General features: G+C 43.4%; 1 protein-coding gene and 1 long non-coding RNA gene across 2 annotated transcripts in view; both read left to right on the top strand.

The window, feature by feature from the left end:
* Positions 1-19874, top strand: part of LOC119402030 (venom metalloproteinase antarease-like TtrivMP_A) — a 223783-nt gene that overhangs the window by 103899 nt on the left and 100010 nt on the right. The window lies entirely within an intron of this gene.
* LOC119402782 (uncharacterized) lies at positions 105-13079 on the top strand. The gene is made up of 3 exons (XR_005185925.2): positions 105-184; positions 12234-12290; positions 12951-13079. It is a non-coding gene; the product is annotated as an uncharacterized LOC119402782 (long non-coding RNA).

Genomic DNA, 19874 nt, shown 5'->3' on the forward strand with positions numbered 1-19874 from the left:
CCTACCTGCTTTCATTATATTTCTTTAAAGCTGAGTTTTATCAACACCAATTACACCTAAATTGCGATACTAATATACGTTTTCTCAGCAGCTAAATGGCCTGAATCTTGAAAGGAGCTTGTATCACGATACAACACACATGTCGTCCCTCACCGTGGAACAGGGACCAGGTGGCGTGGAAGTGGTAAGGGTCAAATTTTAAGCCCTACCAATATGTTCTGAATTCACGAGAGAACCACCTAATTCATGAGCATTCACAAGGAGAGCGATGATCGGCGAGCCCGAAGTGTGACCGCAAAGCTTGGCTTAGCGCACTGTTAACTATACTTGTCAAAGAGCGCTGAGCCTCCCAGCATTGAAATACTTCTTGAGCGATCATTTCAAAAATATTTTGTCGGAGTATTTCCCAATGAGAGTAATTTTCCAGTCGAAGTAGTTTGTGACACCGATTTAGAAAACGAGCTACCGCCTTCGGGAAATGTTGCTGTAATGTGCACATGCGAACGGAAGCTTGCGTGTGCGCCTGTCTCGCTGCTCAATTTCGAGCATCGGCCGCAGTGCGGCCGACTTGACAAACCAATGAAAAATCCACTAGACTCTTACATGTACCAATAGTGTCACATATAAGAATGCGTCACGCAGTTCGTATATCTAATTGCAGTTCAGTCCTTGTTATTTAAAGGTATATGGTCCTGCATGCCACGACCACCACGACGCTCCACTATGGTATTCTTCAAAGTCTGTTTACTTGTCCATCTTTGTGGTTAAAAACATGCACTCGCCAAGGTAAAAAAAAAATTACCATCTTCATTTCTGATTTTCGCCTTGGTGAGTGTATGTTTTTTATCATTATGTTCGCTCGCCAAACGAGTGTTCGTCAAACACTTTTTTACATTGTTTACCTTCGCAGCTGCAGCCCCACTGTGGATATTTGTAATGGGAAAAATGTCTTGTAGAGCTAGCGAATAATTCTCGGCTGTTAGAAGGAGAAATCTATAGCCGAGAGAAGTACTGCTGGTCTCTCGCTCATAAAAAATTCATTTGTTTAAATTGAAGTAGTATAGCAAGGTTAAATGGCCTTAGGTATGAAACCCGCGACCTTATGAAAGTTCACAAAAATTAAGGTATTTGTTTAAGCACTGAATGAGCGTATTCATTGGCATTTATTTATCTTTTGTTTCTACAAAATGCATCCTCCCTTGATATTACCGAAATAAAAAGCATATGTGCAGAAAAAAGAATACTCGGTGATTAGCAGTGAAGTAGCATCTATAGACGACCAATTTCAACGCCCTTTAAGCGAGAATGCTGACTGTACATGTCGGTTCATTGTTAAAGTAGCAAAGGTTTACGTTGACCGACGTACACTACGTAAACAGTTCATCATACCAAGTATTCATCCAACTGGATAAATATAGACTGACGCACTAAATAACCTGTGAACAAACTTTAAACTTTCAGTGTTGTGACGTATGAATAGAGTGCTTAGATTTAGACTGAAGAACATTGATAAAGGTTAGGAGTGCTTATCGTGGCTCTCCGAAACCATGAAGTTTACGTCAGTGGAGGCTTCCTCTTGTTTTTATCGCTGTAGTTAAATCTTTTTAACAATAGGCCACTATTCATAGACCGAAGGATTATATGGCTGTGGTTTCTCTACCTATACAAGCGTACGTTGAAAGTAGGTACGTTGTTTTGTAATTTATTTCACAATATTTCCATACACTACCAGTACCCACACGAGAAGTTCTAAGTGAAAAGTTATCCAATGTACCTATAGTTAAACAAGTTTGGAAGTAAATAATTGTTAGAGGAGTAATGCACGAGCATGAGTTAGATGCCTAGTAAGCGACAAAGACGTAGTTTTGCGAAAGTGCAAAATACATCACGAGAACATTAATTCAAGAGTAACTTCAAGACGCAGCACACAAGGTGCAGTACATATAGCTATGCTGGCTAATACATTGTCTAGCATTTTAATAATGTTAGGAACAAGAAAAAGGCGTCGCAATCCACCAGGTGCTACGAGAACACCCTGCATAAGGGCATTTGAAATATTTATAGTAGGTATGTTTGTATTCGTGAAAGGTAAAAGTGGAGAGTAAGCTTTAGGATTACTGAAGGTACGTCAGTGGATACGGGACCTTGCTACGTTTACCAAATGGCTCCTTTCGACTGAAGCTTGATTCATGGAGCTACTGCGCAATTATCAGGCGCTCTCTGGGTTATTACTGTCCTGAGAAAAGTTCGAAGAATCGGTCAAACCTGAGCAGTGCTGACGGATGGACACGTGTTTCTTTTTAGAGGAATCCCCGAATTCAAGGAGTATCGCCTGGGTTTTTTCAGACAACGTAGACATCGTGGACAAAATCGGTTAAGTTCAAATCATCAATAACCAGGTCAAATGCGCTGCGTTGAAGCTAAAAAGGAGATTGAAACTGAGTACAGGTCAAGGGTATGTTGAGCCATGACGACCAGAAATTAGTACGGTTCTATAAAGATGCCGAGTTTTCACTGCATAACATGTAAATCCTGTGCAGCATAGTCATGGGTGACTTCAAGCCGAAATAATAAAGAAACAAGGGAGGTGCGCAAACAGATATAGGGCATCATCTGTAGGTACAGCCGCAATTTCGGAAGGATTGGCAGGAGGAATTTGCTTACATGCCATTGACACATTCATAGCAAAGCATCAAAATAGGAAGTGAAAGTGGGATTAGCATTGCCCTGAGCAGGAAGAAGAAACGATGTACATCTCATGTTGTGTGGTGACACAGCCATAATGCCGGGCGTATAAGCGACAGGTAAGGTAAAGGGAAGCGATCAAACGTTAGTGAGGGCGAGAATCACTGGCAACCTCAAGAGAACAAGCGCAAACTTAGACTAGGACACGACAACCTAGATGTGCTTAGGCTTGCCAAGGCAGCCGCTGAGATGTTGCAGTGGGCCTCAACCAACGTCCTCATCCTCCCCTTCTTCCACATCATCTGATTCGCAGTGTTGCAATACAAGTGCACGCTTATCTACCATTTTTGCAAAAGGGCTACGTGGTAGCAGTTGCGGAAACTTTATTTCCCTTTAGGATATTAGGGCAGGGATGGGTGGGTGCCCTTGTCTAAGGCCCCATTGTCTATTTTTTCGTCTGTTCTTTGTGACAAGACAAAAAAAAAATTGGCCGCGGATCCGCGTGCTCCGCTGCAAATGCCGTGTAAAGACGATAGAGGAGGCGCTGCGTGAGATACGGACGCCATCAGGCAATACGTCGGTAAACATGAGCTTGTGCAGAGGGTTTCCTTCCTCCGTGGTAGAGGGCGCTCGTGGGCGCGCACAGACATTTTCAGCGCAACCGCATTTTCAGCGCAGCTTAAGAAACTAGAGTCTTTAGAATTACGTATTTATGCATTTCCTATTAAAGGAGCACACACATAATACTTACCTAGTGATGTTGCGCCTCACATATGCGTAATATTTACTTTTTGATCGACAACGTTCACAAGTATGAACAGCCATACCAGTTCAAGATGGGTGGGCGGTAAGCAAGTGGTTCAACTTTGGCCGGGTCGCTGAATCGGGTGACAGGCAGACAAACAGAAAGACAGACAGACAGATAGACCGACACAGAGACCAAAATTTCTGCGTTTGAGTTCCACAAGAAAGACTATAGACTTTAAAACACGTCAGGCCTGCGCGGTGGACGTAGCACAGTCACAGCAAAAGCTGGAAGAGCGGCCTTTTTAAAGCCCGTTGTTAACTCCCTTTGGCCGACTACTACAAGTGCACGTGGAAGGTACCCGAGAGGCCCTAAACCATCACAATTTGGAAAAGTAGGGAAGCACCATTATGCGGTTATTGGTCATTCTGCGGAGAAGCGAGGTACCCATGCACATCTGTAAGGCATTATGCGCACTCTGATGCTGCGACTTACGACGACGAAGAATTATGGTTGAGCCCTTTGTGATGGCTGGGAAGCTCTAAACTACCCAGTCGTTACGCAATTCGCATTGTATGACGCCAGGTAGTTATTTTACTTTTCCACTGCACTATATTACATCTTACGCCATGATTGTTTGCCTAGCATGACGACTGTATAGAGTCTTTTTGCGATGCAGTTTCAAGCACCGGCCTGGTTCTGTTGTAGAATACTCGCCTGCCACGCATTAGGCCTGGTTTCAGGTCAGGCTCGATCCTGGATCTTTTTTCTTATTTCGCGCGATAGTGGTTATCGACACTGGCCACGACGGTGGCGGTGGGGGCCAGTGCGGCACCGAAATAAGCTTCTGGGATCTCACAAAAGTTTTCGCTGTAATATATTAGTTAAGCATGTGCACACTGCCGGGTACAGTAGTACATTGACGACCAAGATACTAAATGTTACCAATACCCTTTCTTCATACTGTCCACTGATGCTACGGGAAATGAGTGTTTGATATGCCCCTTTGAGGCACGATGTCACCGTACGCGGTCGCAACTTGATTTTGCCAGTAGTATGGACTGGAGGCCAAAAAAGAGCAAGACACATTGCGCATAGGATGAAATGAACTTTATGCATAGTTAATGCATCATGACTTGTCAATATTACGCTGCGTATGACAGTAGCCGTATAAGAAATATAGACACTACGAGTTTCTGCGCGTCTTTTGACGTGCCGCATTCTAGAACCAACGTAAAAATAGTTTTTTTCTTTGCTCGAAAGGAATACAACCAAAAACATTTTAAGTCCATGATTTGATTTTTTACGTAAAAATAGAACATGACTAACTGATGAATATTTAAAAAGCGACCCGTGATGGATGCGCTGCTACGCTGCAGAAACTTCTATGCCCAGGCAGCAACTACCGCGCGAGCCGACAGCAGAAGGGCAAGGTTCTCCCTGCGCCAATATTATAAGAAGCGAGCGAGCTGGCCGGCGACATTTAAATGCGGCCGTTGCGCTCCTAGCGCCATCTCGCTGGTAATGAAGAAACGCTTATAAGCGCCTGCAATCTCTGAGTCCTGAGCGGTAAAGGGTATAAACGCTCGCCGTTAGCTATCTGAAGGATCTGCGCTTTGTGGCGTAGTGGTTGGGGGCACGCATTGCGGAGCGAGAGGTCGCTGATTCAATTGCGCGCTTCGGAAGCATTTTTCTGAATGAGTTTTCTTTGGGACTATATATATATATATATATATATATATATATATATATATATATATATATATATATATATATATATATATATATAAGGATATACGGTGCATGACGGCGGCGACGGCAAAAACCAGCCGAAACTGTCCATATAATTGATATCGCAAGAAAACGTAATTACACGCTAATTTCGATTAACTACTGAAACTACCACAAACCAGCACATCTCATTCTATTTTTTGGAATGTAATAATAAGCGCCTAGGAATAATGCTGTGCGAAACTGACACGTTTGCAGTTCAACCCAACATAATTCGATCTTGAAATAGAATATTATAGTTGCGTTTGTTGTCAGCTTTGTTTTGAGTTTTATTTTGGGGAATTTTTACCCAATACGTATTTATGTTTACAACACTCTGTGACTTTTTTTCAGCAAGGAATTCTCAGTGAGCGTTACAGAATCGCTCCTCTTGTGACAAGCCGATCCAGCAACGAAGGAAATCCACATATCATAGAAGAACTTCAGCACAGCTTACAAACAGAAGCTGAGGAAGGCAAGGTTTAATTTACCTCACAGGTCACCCATATATGTCTATGCAGATCCGAAGTTGTCATTTATTACACGTCTACCACAAAGAAAGATACATAAATCGTGCTTGTATCTAAAGCTTCAGATAGAAGATATCCTGCATAATGCGACATTGAAAGGCAGTTTTCGAAAACTCCTCCGCAGTGACTGTACTGACAGATGAATTTAAAATGTCCCATTGATGCTCCTCTTTAGTTGAATTAATTGCCAATGTGAAATTGCATGGCGCGATCATTCTGGGGTACAGATTGCGCAACATTCAGAAGTAGACCTTCTCGATCTCTTCTCTTAGAGGACTTTATGATGACCTCGCTATTTGGCAGTATATGTGGACATTCCCGACGATACTGTTTTACTGGCCCTTACTATTTTGTAGCAAAACAACAGAAGAAATCTCGAATTGACACTGCGAGAACCATTATGTGATCACTCGAGCTGCATTCGTGCCACCGCCGTCGGCGTCGCTGTGATGCTCTGTAGGAGCTACAAACCTTTACAATAGCTTGAAAGAACATATGAATGGGTTTGATGGTGGTGACACATGGTCAATGTTTTGGGCCACAAGACACGGACAAAGGAAAGCATGACAAGATGATGCGCTTACTCCCGACAGATTGGTTATTGAACAGAGGTGAAACATATACGCTCACCAGTGCCAGCTGGCGCTGAGAGTCCTGGCTGGGTCGACAAAGGATTATCAAATGGAACAATAAACTAAGGAGCGGGAGCAGATTGATTATAGCAATTGAAATGCTATAAACTGACGCGTGCAGAGCCATGCCACTATGCTTTGTTTAAGAATAAAAGCTCTTTTTCCATCAGGTGAATAGATGCTGCGCATCTATTCAAGATCGAAGCTCCCGCTCTCGCTATTTCAATTGCCTCAATTATCTGGCGGGTTGTTTTACTGTTGCTGGTACCCATGACGATGCAGTTCGAGTGAAAGTGCACAATCATAGGTCCTGCAGTGCTCACTAATATAACTAGGTGCTATATTCCGAGAACTGTTAAAATGCTCACGAAGTCTGTTATTTAGGCACGTGCCGGTTACTACGATGTGCTTCTTTTCGCATCAGAGTGGGAAAAATTAAGGGTGTACGGAAATTGCAGTTTCGAATTCGAATCGAATAAAGCCTAGTCGAATAATTCGATTCGATTTTCGAATAGCTGGTATTCGAAATTTCGAATAAATCGACAGGACGAATATCTAAAATGCGACAAAGGCCAATGGTGCAACTTGGTTAGGATGAGGTGGCTGAAACTAACGCTAACGTCGTTACAGTAGGCCATTCATTAAAACTTGCACCGATATCATGGTTCAAAAGTGAGCGCATCTTTACATTAAAGATTGTCATTTCCGCATGTCATGGCTCCAGCAAACAAGGCCAGGGGAAGTCTGGGAAACTGCCGAACTGCTAGCGTCAAAAATAACCAGGACACTGAGCTCAGACATTACAGTGAAGAAGTTCGAAAATACCCCAAATAGCCCCTGATCCCTAGAAAGGATGATCCTTTGAAATATTGAAAAGAGCATGATATTGCACCTTATCCAGGCATCGCCAAAGTTGCTGCCGATGCCTTCCCATCCCTGCTACTGAGATGCCCAGTGAGCGCATGTTTTCAACTGCATGAAACACCGTATCATGGCGAGGGAGCGTGAAGCCAAGTGATGTAGAACAGCTTGAGTTTCTGCATGACAATGCGTAGCCTTTCGGCAGCTGTCACTCACCGCATGATGTGCTCAAAAACATGAGCAAATTTAATTTTTTATTTCTTTCATTTTCGAATAAAATCATTTGTTTTCGATATTAGATGTTTCTGACCACTATTCGACACTATTCGATTAGAATTCGATTCCAGATAAAATTTCGCTATTCGCACACGCCTCAAAAATATACACAACACATTTCAGACACAAAACAAAAGAGTTTCTATGTTTTGTGTCGCACGAACAGCGCACTGATTTGCAGCTTATCTTACAAAGCTTCAAAAGTATGCTTGGTGCGAAAAAAAGCACCCGTATGCTCGCATTCTTGGCTACCTTCTTGGGGCGGTGCGATATGTCGTGTATGTAATAACAGATGTGCTCTGCTGGCGTATATAATCATTGGTATCACCTGACGATTTATGCATGTTCCGTTTGATTGTCCTTAAAAGTTCTTTAGTTACTGAAGTGATTACATAATGAGGGTAGCCTGCAGTAATCGAACGATTGGTTTGGGCGAGAAAACTGGCCTCACGTGCGTGCGAGCAGCACCGACTTAAAATATTTCTTATGGCGAGTTTGTTGATCCCTGGTTTAACGAGCTGAGAATACTCCGATGAGAAGGGCAGTAACGGCTTGCTACCACGTGGTTCGTGCGTCACAGAACATAGAAACCCTTTCCTTTTCTGTCAGAAATGTGTCGTGTATTCTTTCCCACTATTATGCCGACAAACCGGCAGGCGCCTAAATAACAGACTTCATGAGCATTTTAACGGTTCTCAGAATGCAGAAGCTGGTCATCTTAGATTTAGGACCTGTGGTTCTGCACTTCACTCGATAATTGCATCCTCATCAGCGCCAGCAACAATAAGCCAACCCACGGGATCAATGAGGTAGTGGAAATCGCGAAAACGGGAGCTCCTTGCATCAGCACAGTATCTATGTAAAAAGAGTTTGCGTTCTTGAACAAAGCGCAGTGGAACAGCTCTGCTCGCGCCAGTGTGCAGCATTTCAAGTGCTATCATCAATCTACACCGGCTCCTTAGTTATCGTTAGAATTTGAGTTTGCCTTGTCGGCCCAGCCAGGAATCTCAGCGCCTGCGTGCACAGGTCTACGTATATGTTTCACCTCTGTTTAATAAACATGGCGTAGGAAGCATGCGCATCGTCCTGTTATCATTTTCTTTGTCCGTGTATTTTTTTTTGTGTGCCAAAAGTTTCACCACATTCACATAGCGCCCCACGTTACATATTTTATATGCGAGTGAAAGGTGTGCGAAGGCTGCCAACAACCTCAAGTCAAGCGAATATTAAAAGTACCGGTCGTCTCCGTTGTTGTGACGGAATGTCACATTATTTTGAACATGATTTCGTCACATCTGTTACATGCATCTTTACTTGCATGGTGGGGATCGAATCCCGGCCGCGGCGTCCGCATTTTTGTGGAGGCGGAAATACTTGATGCCCATGTACTGATACTTAGGTGCACGTTAAAAATCCCCAGGTGGATGCAATTTTCGGAGCCCTCCACTACGGCGTCTCTCATAATCATATCGTGGTTTTGGGACGTTAAACTCCAACAACTATTATTATTATTATTGTTATTGTTATTATTATTATTATTATTATTATTATTATTATTATTATTATTATTATTATTATTATTATTACTTGCATGGTGTGTTCGTAGCATCGGAGCGGTCCCACTCCAGAGGGGAGCATTTCCACGTGCACGTCTTTCTGTATTTCTATGTGAACGTGCTGCTACACGTGTAAACACCGCTCAGCGGAGACGACGCCTCGAAAGTCTGTGAACCTTACCGATTGTTTTATACTTTTTTCGATAAGATGGCGCGCTTGACGGGATTAGTGCAGTTTATTCTGGAACAAATGCTGCCACAAACGACAACGCTGAGGTTTTGAATCCTCAATATATAAAAGCCGGCGCGCTTAACCAGATGTCAGATTGAAGACAACCAGAGCCCGTGCTCACCGCTATCTCTCTACAGCGAGTGATGCTTGCATGTTGAGTTTATTTTTACTTGCATAATTTTGCCTAAAAAATCGTTTCTTTGAACCAGCTGATGTTTGCGTACTTGACCGTAAAAAAATCGTGGCAGTCCTGAGCGCGAGGGACACACACTGGCCAACTATTCTCATTTCGTTTCACTGGTATTTTCGTGATTTCGTTGTCATATGCCATGGCTATTGCTCCAGACCAACCACGCGGCTTAAGAATTCCTCATTATCTCGCTACAAATTCTCGCTATTTTTCCGCAGGGATACCTTCCCTTCATTATTTCAATGCGCTTGGTTAAAATAAATTTAACGTTTGAATTCATTGGCTTTATGCATCCTTCCAGTGACATGTTCGTAACTCAAATGGAGTTCAACGGAGCCGTCTTAGGGGTTCTACAACGCCATCACCCACGAAAAAAAAAGCTTTTGAAGGCGAGTTCGGACCAATTTCCAGTTCCAGGTACTGCTGCAGGAACTGCAGCAACATTCTGAACAAGATCACCTCGGCTGCCCAAACGCCTCAAATAAAAACTAAGCCTGCTACAACAGCCCCAATAGTGCTGCATTTGCTTCGCCTGTTCTGCCTTCCTTTGATACGGTCCCTACCCCCCTCCCCGCCCGCTTTGTCACACCAGCGATCTGCAATCACTTCGACCAGTTTACAAGGACACCCCGACACAGTGACGGTTGAGCACCACTGGGCTAGGCAGTCCAGACGTGTTGTTGTATCATACCGTTTGGACGCAAGTGCATGCACACTTGTATTACTCGACCTACCTGCCTCGGCCATCGTGCCCAGTGTTCCCTTCGCGCCTGTCGTGGCGTTCGCAGTAGATGTGCCCCCCTTAAACTTGCTGAGCAGCACGTCGAGCATTGCCATGTCTTTTCGTGCAAACTCATTCTTTCCATTATCGAAGTTCTCATTTGTACAAAAACATTTTTCTAAGTGGTAAATGTAATCAAATTTGCCTGAATTAACCCTATTACAGTCATTGAATATTTTTTTTTGCATACATGACCGATGTCATGTATTATGGCAATATTTCTGGACAAAGGTGAATCACTGACAGAATCTGCCAGCAGCGGCGCCAGAACGGACTAGCGGCAAAATTATGAAATACAGAACTCACCTGCAGATACAGGCCGAAGCATTTAGAACCCGTCCAGGCTCCTCGACCAGTACTGTCATACTAGCACTCACTGCGCCAGAAGGTTGCAGAGTGGTATCGCTACCCTCGCTTGAATGGGGTGTCAACGAATGTTGACCCTGATCAAGTCCAGGTTTATCTGCAGTGAATGATTAAAGTATTCGTGATACTGGCTTGTGGTTTGCGCAGACACAACACACGACACGAAATGGATTGAGTTCACGCTCCTCTTTCGCTGCTACTAGAATGAGGTTAGTATTATACACTCGTGAACAAGTGGTTCTTTGTAGCTCGATCAAATGAATTTCTGTTCATGACACCATAAGTTAAAGATTTTTACACTTTTTAGAGCATTGAAAACAACAGAAATTCTATGGGTTTTGTTTCGGAGACCGATTTTACTGGGTGTAACTATTTTCTTCATTACGTCGAAAGATATTAGTTTTATGATTTAGTCATCCTCTCTTACAATTACACTCGAAAATATAACTGCAGAACTTAGCTGATCATAGTTTTTTAACAAAAAGACATTGACACTTCTGTTCAAAGGGTCTTTTTTACCGAGTAAAAACACAGAGCGTATGTCTTTTTCCTTGGAATTGGTCTTTCCTCATATGTGTTTGCTCGATGACTCTTTATCGTCGATTTCTGACACAAATATAGCACTAGGCGTTGGGTGGCCTTGTGAATTCTACTGCGTACGTGCAATGAGCTGGGAGCGTAAGGAGCCGATAGCAAATGGCTGCTCCTGTATTGCATCTAATTTTGTGCGCCAAAGGAAACGCTTTTTAAACTGATCATACTCCAAGTGTCGTCGCTTCAATCAAATCTTCGCTCGCTGCACCAACTGTTAATAATATACATATCGAGCGTAGATTGCGTATTTTTCTGGCTTGCTGGCATTTCAAATCAGCGTTTGGGAAATGTCGGAAGAATATGCTGCCCCCCCCCCCCTTGGTGAGAGAATTACCAATACCCAAGGAAATTACACACGCAGCGAATACCCTATCATAATCGTTGGGCGAACAACCTGGATAAATGAAGACTATTCACATCTTTTACTTCATTGCAGCAAAGCATGTATGTCCTCTTGTGCCCTGTTAAAATCTAGTTTTGTGACCAGGCGCCGTAATAATGTCAGGTTCCGAAAATGAATCTGACTTGAGTATCCCAGGACACACACGGCACTTACACTACTGGGAAGAGAGTCAAGCTGTTCAAAGCACTTATGATATTAGCTAGCTATCGAAGACGTTTTAAAGCTAAAAGCAAGATTGTGCTATTCGTCCTAGATGCATGAGGAAGAAATATGTGCAAGCTAAATAAAGAATTTGCGCCGGCATATTGAATAAGGGCGAGTTACAGTAATGATTCGCAGATTTCTAAGGAAATGAGTTTGCAATAAGAGCTAGTGCATCAAAACTTCGTAATGTGAACACACGCGACACGACGCCGTAAATGTTTGTTCAAATCAATGCTGGTTGCTCCCACTAGGACGTGTTAATTGGTGAAGTCTCTCACAGATACGTACCATGTAACCAAGTGTTCACCATGCATTATTGCTGCGCGTACCTCCAGAGGGCTTAAAGAAATAAAGCGAGCGTGCAAAGAAGACCGGCTTCCTCACTATTTTACCTCTTTCTAATTGCAGGTAACGGTGATAATGCTGACGATTCCGAGAGCTTTCACTGTGCAGCTCATTACGCAGGTGAGCGTAATTTAGTCGTGTTAACGCAACAATAGAAAAATACGCTTCAAAATGTAAAGGTGATGGCTTAATCTGGTTAACAGTAAAAAATTCCTAAATGATCACTTATGTAGTGCTCACGCCAATAGTCCTGCTCGTATAAATTGTATGCCATAGCACTAAAACTTAGGCACCGGCCATGCGTGCACTTAGAAACTCTACGATATTTTTTTTCTGGGTAGCGCAAGAACCAAATTCAAGCCAGCCTCGATGTACAGGAAACGACGTTAATGTCTCCGGATATCAATGCGAATGGTCTGCATTGGAAACTAGCGCAATAATAAAATTAAGGCAGACAAGCAGCACTGACAATTGGGCGAGTTGATATGGATGCATGGCTTCAGAACGGCGTCTTTTCGTCTGCCTTGTTGCGCCGTTCTGAAACCATGTAAAGCAGACAATATGTTGTTGGAGGTATTGATGCTGTTGGAGAAAAACATGACGCTTGCTCGAGTGAAAACTAAAATGGCTAATTACACAGCTAAGAAAAAAAAAAACATCCACTCGGAAAATTGAGAATCAATATTTCCTCAGAGGCTCCGAGTGCACAAGAAATGTTACGTCATATTCTTATTTTTCGACACACCGCAAAATATAAATGATTGAATATCCATTTTTCAGAAAGAGCAGAAATCCCACCGCGACCAGTTGAGGTCTTTATCGTCGAGATATGTGTTGTGGTAAGCAAGAATTACACAGCAGCGTTCAACTCAAGCGAAGATCTCGTGATGTACATTGGTGCAATGATGAATTGGGTAAGTTGTGCTTAATGCGCTTCTGGAGGTGGATTTTGTCAATGTGAAGTTTTTGTGGATAAATGGCGATGCTGGCATAAACAGGCTGTACAGCTACAGGACTGCAAATTAAAAGCTCGGCGGCATGTTACACTTTGAGTAACAATCAAAACGTAACAATCCAAGCCCATGGGACCCTTCGTAAGGCATTCGATTATGAAATAGGGTTGCACACTCGTTGGAATACAACAGAAGTTTCAGTGCGACAGACACGCAATAACTTGCCGTGATGATCTCGGTTCCTCTTTCCTTCTTGCCCACTTCCTGAACTTTTTTGCACCTCACGTGGTATTGCACTACATTTGGGTCGGCCAGCATTCGACAAAGCGACGATGTCGTCTGATGACAGTATCAAATGATGCCATCTGATGACGTCGATCACGAACACGCTACAGTTTTTGGCAATCCCTCACATCGCAATTAGAACTCACCGTTCCCCCTCCACATGTCTCTTGCCAGAAGGAGAGAGAGAGAGAGAGAGAAAAAAAACTTTTATTTTCGAAACCAAAGTCCGGGTCTGAGCTCTAGGGTGAGACTATACTGACCTCCCCTAAGATGGTTAGTATGTGGTTAAGGAGAGTTGCCCACGAGGAGGTGCCAGAAGGAGGTGACGTGGTTTTTTCTACCACTTGATTCGCCTAACGTGTTTCGCTCAGGCTCACCGCGCAACGAGACACTTAAGGCTTTCTCCGCACTAAATGAAGATCAGTAAAATGGACAAAAACGCATATACTTTAGAGACGTGCGCCTACTATTAGCTATCAGAAGAGTGTCTTGCTGGGAGACTTGCGACGATGTCATCATTCAAGGAAGCGCAAACAACACGGACACAGAAGATGAGCGCACGTGCACAGCGCTACTTATTAACTGAGATATATTGAAGGACACAGACGCATATATGCTCATACAAAGAAGCACGTGTTCCAAAACAGCAAGAAAATAAAGATTTCGTGATTGACACTAAGGAATTCCAACTCAATAATGTGCAACACTATTGACGGTCTCCAGAAACACTGGGGAAATTTACTTGATTGGGGCAAGAGCGTAGTCTGTAACATACCTTTCCCATTCGGGAATTGCTACGTCAGGTAGACTCAGCGTTGTTTAAATAATAGATTGTATGACCACAGGGCCTCTTTGAGTGGACCGCCGTGTTCAAATCTTTCGCGGCATTCCAGGGAGTGCGGGCTGCGTGCCACACTTGATTAAAAGAAAAGATGGCGTGAGATATTGGAAATGTGTATTTTATCAACAGATTTAGTGAAGTATGTGTCGCAAAGCCGCCAATAGCGTTGCATCCTATCGAGTTAGAATTCCTCAGTGCCAATCACTAAATATCTCATTTTCTTCTTGTTTGGGAACACGTGTTTCTTTGCTTGCGATAGCGTGTTTGTTTGTGTGAGTATACAGGCGTGTGTGTTCTTCAATACATCTGACTTGATAGTTAGCACTATGTACGCGTTCCCCTCTTATGTATCCGTGTTTGCGCTGCCTCTATTGAAGACTATTAGCTATAAAATCAAAGTCTTTCTTGCTGACTTGGCAGATCTAAACTATCTTATAAAGGCAAATTTGAATAAACATATCGGATGACAAACAACTATTCGTCAATAGATTGAAACTGAGGAACACACATTTCCTTAGCTCAGTATTAACGGAATGATTTTGCTTACTCTCTTCATGACAGACGTTATGGGTTGCTGTTGGTTGTCGGTGGACATTCGCCACCGATAGAAATATGAGGAACGCGGGGCGCCTCGCAACTGAATTAAGGGGGGGAGTGATACTGTTCATTAGCATTGATTATTGTAGCTCCTAAAACCTACTGGGTGTTGGGTAGGAGTTTAGAACCACTGACTTTTTCTTGTGGCCCCCACAACAGTGTGGCCCCCACAACCGAAGAAAAGGGATCTACAGTTGCATCACAACTGATTTAGCATCTGACAAGAGCAGCTCTCTTAGAGCGAAACATCACTGCAACCTTTGTTGCGTTTTTAGTGTGTTGTGTGAAGAAACTTTTCCGAAAGCAACTTCAAGGTCAAGTATGCACCCTCATGTTGTATGTGTCCTAAGCAGTGTTGCATAGTTGCCACTCCGGAATTGGAAAGACTCCGGAATCATTCCATATTTTCGCGACCCCGAAATGGAATGGCGACAATGCTTGGAAGAATGGAATGCAATTTGAATTGAGTGCATTTTGCATGGAATAGAATAGGAATGGAATTACGTCATTTTCCGAAAATGGACGACGTTTTCCTCTACGCGCTGTTTTTCAATTTATTTATTTATTTGATTTGCGTACATAGATACCCAAGGATACAAAGAAAAGAGGTAGAGAGCAAGCTGGCAACTGCCACCAGGAGGGGCGCAACGCCTGCCTACTCTTTCGGGAGGAGGGAAGAGACAGAAGAAAGGAAGTCAGGAGGAGAAAAAGAGAAAAGGAGATAGGAAAGTGAAGAAAAAAATTGACGAAGACTTGGACAATTATAGGTAAACACACACACACGCACACAAAAAAACGCTTTTAAACGGGTGGCCTTATGATAGAATTCGCCGACAAAATTCTCTCACGTGGGGTGTCCCTAGCTGCCCAGTGAATATATTCGCACGTGGGCATTGCCTAAAATGAAGAGGCTGTTCGCCTCGCTTCATCTTGTAATCATGATGACTGTGACTGCCCGGAACGTTTGTCTAAGATGGACAACGCTCGTCTGCTTATACGCCGTCACCTCCTAAAGCAGCACCCACACCAGCTGTTTTTCAAACTTCAAACAGTAGTAAATCAGTGCCTAGAATTTAACAATCAAGCAGTATTTTTAAAACGGCTTGGGTGATTACAAGCATGGTACATTTATAAGCAACGCGGCTACTACAATTCTGTCCTTATATACACTGCGTTGCTGCGAAGTTGGTCTCTTCGCGTAACCGCGGCTCTATGCCGTTGTTATCCGTCATAGGAAAACCAAGGCGGCCGCATACCCCACTTACTCCTTGTGTTTTTTTTTCCTCGGCGGCGCCCCAGCCGCCTGCTGTCTCCTCCACTTCACTTCTTTGCTTTTACTTCTGTTGCCGTCGGCGACTCGGACGCATGTTCGAAAAAAATTGCTTCTTTAAGTTGAGATGCGTATTGACGCTGGCGCGATGCTTGTGTTCACTGCAAGCTTACGTATGGCATCTGACGAGCAGTGCGGCCCAGTGTTCCGTACTCGATGCAAAGAGACAAGGTGCCCGAGCGGTGCACTGTTCCAAAAAATACCAGCAGATCTAGAGGGTTTTGTTCCCAGTTAACCAAATCTTAGTTTTTTTCATATTCGCTGCAGCTCCAGACGTGTGGTAAAACTGCTCAGTCTTTTTGAACACTACTTTCGTCAGCATAAAAATACGCTATGTCGTCATTTCATCGTTACCACATTGAAGCTTAAACAATATTGAAACATCATCATTCGTTCAAACATGCTGATAATGCAAATACTATAGGTAGCGGAAGAACTGCCCCTATGGGAATTAGTAGGGTGGTTGTATACTGCACGAGATATGTCACCAAGCAGCTATCCCTCCACCATGGTAGCGTGTTTGGCGTACTTTTGCAGTTTCTAATGCATATGATGACATCAGCATTATGGGGCGTTCATTCTTAACCAGATAAAACTATCAAGATTCCCTTCCTACGTTGAGAAATTGCAGGAATGGAACTGAACTACCCGGCCATTCCTGGAGTGGGAATGGGCTAAGTATTTTCATTCCGAGGAATTGAAAGGACTGTAATTGCGGCACGTTCAAATTCCCCGGAATGAAATTGGAATTGATCGGAGGCGGTCATTCCGCAACACTGGTCCTATGGATCCGTCCTTGAACTGAGGTGTCAAACAAAATGGGAAATTGGTATGGTGTAGTATGGTCATGTGTATTTCAGTAAGTTCTCCCCATGTGTGTGCCACACTCGAACTAAGCCCAAATTCAAGAAAAGCTCTAGGCGAACTGTTCTCTAGTAATCTTCAGAAATTAACCGTTTCAAATTTGTTTGTTGTTTTGGCGTACTTCAGATGTCACAGCGTGTTAATTACAATTACTACTGTTTCTGCTGCTGCTATGCACTGCCGCTCAAGCCCTGTGCCCCTTTGTCATCCCTGATATATAGGCTGCCGTACAGAACATAGAATCCTCCTCATGCAATTGTTACAACATATTGCCATGGCCGGACGCTGAAGCGTAACCGTGTGCTACTTTCAGTGTATACCTCTCCACTCTTTTTATTGCGACGCTTATTACCCTTCCACTGATTCTGTAGAATTAATTAGCATTGCCTGAAAGGCTCTTGTATATTAGAAACCCCATGCCCAACTAATTCTCTTGAGGGGGCTCTCTATAGCGCACGAAGTGTCCATGAGTCAGTACTCTTTATGCTTCTCCAGTTGTAACCTCAATAAGACTGATGATATCCCATTTACCTCCTTATAACTCTTCCAGTAATCCGCTAATCTAGCATCACTCGAGAGCGTTCGATGGTTAAGTGTTGGCATGTTCAGTCTCTAGTGGCAATCAATCCGAATTGAGTGATATCTGCCACTGTCTGCTGCATTACGAGTCTGATTGTCGTTATTCTTCGATGCTCCGCCGTCGAGGAGACTAAGGGCCAAGGTTTAGTCAGAGCTTTTATTTTGAAAGTGGTGCACCAGGAACGCCGTCCCTTGTTCTGAAGAGGTTATAGAGGAGAGGAGCAGCAGAAGCAGCGTAGTCCTTATGGTGCCCCGTATATTAAGAAGTCACCCACTAGGGGCTGACGTTTTCAAGAAGTTTGATATTTTCAATGCATTAAAAAAGTACAATGTACTTGAACCCGTGACACCCTTAATTTGGAAGCGTGGCTGAGTTGACTGACTGCCGATGCCTCGTCCGGCTGACATTAGAGGAGTCCTTTAAATGGTTAAGTCGCTTCAGTCGATGAGGAGGTTTTTCGAATTTAGAATGGTAGGAATCGACTACTTGTTTCTTGAAGTAAGCGCCGCGGTTCTGTCGTGCATTATTCCGAGGTGGCCCTGCAAGGCCGTGACTGCTGTACGCTTGTCTCTGACGAAAACTAGCCGCCGCCACCGCTATCGATGGTGGTCCCAGGATTAAGTTACACTCTGATATGCTGACGGAGGTGGTGGGCGAATTTCGAACGCAGCGCCCAGATCTTTCCGGTTAGCAAATTCGTTGCAGTGTCAGTGGTACATGACTCTATATTGTATATAGATGCCTCAATGTGGAAAAGAGCAACAATTTACGTAATGAATGGGTTATTAAAGCCATATAATTGACAATTATGCTGTTGGATTTCAACGAGTGGGTCGGTATTTACACGCGTAAATTGTACTTAAACAGCCGTTAGCCGAAAGGACAAGTCCACGCGGCTTACAGCGGTCCTATGTAGCTACTCGCAGTTAAAAACATGCGGCAGATCCCACGCACTGTGGGAATCGATGTAATGCGAAGCACTAGGCAGAGAGCTGCTACATCGCCTTCATTGTTTTTGAGACAAGTGAACTCAGTGATGCCATGGCAAACAGTTCATTATATATCGCATATTTGGCATGCATGCATGCATGTACGATACGGTATATACCATGCTAATGAAACGCACATTCTGGAATATACAATGCATGACCTGTCAATTATGTTCATCACGCACTAGCGTCATGTCATGCCGATTTCGGCATATATCCAGTTAACAAAACGGCCGGAAGCGCACAATGAGAGTGTCATGTAAATCATATCGTACATGACAAGCATGTCATGATATTCATGTTACCACCTCTCATTTATGTTCGCCATGCAGTCGCGTCACGCAATACTAATATTGGCGTATATCAAGCTAGCCAAACGGCCGCGAATGCACCATAAGCTATCATGTAAATCATGTCGTACATGACATGCAAGTCATAGTTTTCATGTTGCCACCTCTCATTTACGTTCGTCATACAGTCGCGCAATGCTAATTTTTGTGTATATAACGCCAGCTAAACGGCCGCGAGTGCGCCATGAGTGTGGCATATAAATCATGTCGTACATGAGATGCATGTCATGATTTTCATAATACAACCACTTATTTACGTTCGTCATACAGTCGCCTCACGCAATACCAATTTCGGTGTATATCAATTGAGCGAAACGGCAGCGATCGGACAATGAGCGTCGAATGCAAATCGTGCCGTAAATTATATGCATGTCATGGTTTTCCAGTTACCACCTGTAAATCATATACATGACTTACATGTCATGATTTTCACGTTACCACCTCTATTTACGTTTATCATATAGTATCGCCGCGCAATACAAATTTTGGTTAATATAAAGCCAGCGATACGGCCGTGACTGCAATAAGAGCGCGGCATGTAAATCTTGTCGTACATGACATGCATGTCACGATTTGCATGTTACAATGCGTCAGTTATGTTCGTCATACAGAAATGTCTCATCATACCAGTTTTGATATGTATCCATTCATTTAAACAGCCACGATTGCACCAAGACCATGTAATGTAAATCATGTTGTACATGACATGCGGGCCTTTATTTGCACATTAGGACCTGTCACTTGTGTTCGTCATACACTATTGTCAAACCACACAAATTTTGGTACAAATCAAATGAACGAAACGGCCGCGCAGCTGGAACTCCATGGGATGTAAATCTAGCTGTTCATGAGATGCATATCATGATTTTCATGTTATGGCCTGTCCTTTGTGTTCGTAATGTGGTCATGTTATGT

The sequence above is a fragment of the Rhipicephalus sanguineus genome, chromosome 8, assembly GCF_013339695.2.
Source record: "Rhipicephalus sanguineus isolate Rsan-2018 chromosome 8, BIME_Rsan_1.4, whole genome shotgun sequence".
Lineage (NCBI taxonomy): Eukaryota > Metazoa > Arthropoda > Arachnida > Ixodida > Ixodidae > Rhipicephalus > Rhipicephalus sanguineus.